Source organism: Schistocerca cancellata, chromosome 2, assembly GCF_023864275.1.
Source record: "Schistocerca cancellata isolate TAMUIC-IGC-003103 chromosome 2, iqSchCanc2.1, whole genome shotgun sequence".
Classification (NCBI taxonomy): Eukaryota; Metazoa; Arthropoda; class Insecta; order Orthoptera; family Acrididae; genus Schistocerca; species Schistocerca cancellata.
In genome coordinates, this window is record NC_064627.1 from 122,531,815 (window position 1) to 122,533,206 (window position 1,392).

The 1,392-nt window shown below is 37.9% G+C and overlaps 1 non-coding gene across 1 annotated transcript; it reads left to right on the forward strand.

Annotated features, from left to right (window-relative positions):
• Positions 1–914: 914 nt before the first annotated feature.
• Trnat-ugu (transfer RNA threonine (anticodon UGU)) lies at positions 915–988 on the forward strand. Its single transcript has one exon. It is a non-coding gene; the product is annotated as a tRNA-Thr (tRNA).
• Positions 989–1,392: the final 404 nt, after the last annotated feature.

Genomic DNA, 1,392 nt, shown 5'->3' on the forward strand with positions numbered 1-1,392 from the left:
CTAAAATTTTTGAGAATGCTGGCAAAAGTGAAATTGGTCTGTAGTTTGATGGTATCTCTTTATCCCCTTTCTTGAATAGAGGCTTAACATCTGCATATTTTAGCCAGTCAGGAAATGTCCCAGTTATAAGTGACTGGTTACACAAGTAACTTAGAATTGTACTAAACTCACAAGAACATGCCTTAATTAACTTTGTTGATATTTCATCGTAACCACTAGAATGCTTTGTTTTTAAAGATTTTATTATGGAAGTTATTTCTTTTGGTGAAGTGAGTGACATATTCATGTACCTGAAGCTATTTGTAAAGGCTAGTTTCAGATATTCAAGGGCATTATTTACTGATCCCGACAGTCCCATTCTATCAGTAATGGATATAAAGTACTTGTTAAATAGATTTGCCACACTATGCCCATCAGTTACTAAAGTGTCATCTACCCTTAGTGCTATTTGGTCCTGTTCCTTTCTGGTTCTACCAGTCTCCTCTTTCACTATATCCCATATTGTTTTTATTTTGTTCCCTGACACTGCTATCTTCTTCTCGTAGTGCATTTGTTTAGACGCCTGAATTACTTTTTTAAAAATATTTTACAGTATTCCTTGTATTTAGCTAAATCATCAGCATTGGAGCTATTCTTGGTCAACAGATACATTTTCATACGAAGACAGAACTTGTTCTTGAAAGAACAGTTACTGTTGATGACCATGCAGCTTTTCCCTGGAATAAATGATGACTAACTGAAAACCACAGCTGCTGACAGGTGTTGCTGATATACCTCGATGTGGACAGCTGAAAATGTCTGCCCCGACTGGGTAAGGTGAGTGGTACATATGTAGAATTGTGGACAGTTGGGAATGTGAGTCTCACGGGAAGCGTGCAAGGGATAAGTCCCTGCAGTCGCACTATTCATCAGTGTCCTTGGTGGCTCAGATGGATAGAGCGTCTGCCATGTAAGCAGGAGATCCCGGGTTCGAGTCCCGGTCGGGGCACACATTTTCAGCTGTCCACGTCGAGGTATATCAACAACACCTGTCGGCAGCTGTGGTTTTCAGTTAGTCGTCATTTAGATATATTTTCCTTTTTGTCTTACAGGAAATCTTTATTCCTTGTGTAATCCATGGTTTTATTATAGACTTCTGTTTAATTTGAGTAACTTTTAGAGGAAAACAGTTTTCAAACATGGTACTGACATTGTTCATGAATGTGTTATATTTTTCATTCATGTCATAAGCACTATAAACATCTTTCCAGTTCATGTCTTTGAGCAGCTTTCTAAAACACTCAATTTTTGGTTGATTGACTACTCTCCTGTACTCAGATTTAGCAGTCTTGATAATCTGCTTAGAATTTACATCTAAAACAAGGAGCTGCATGTCATGATCTGATAGTCCAT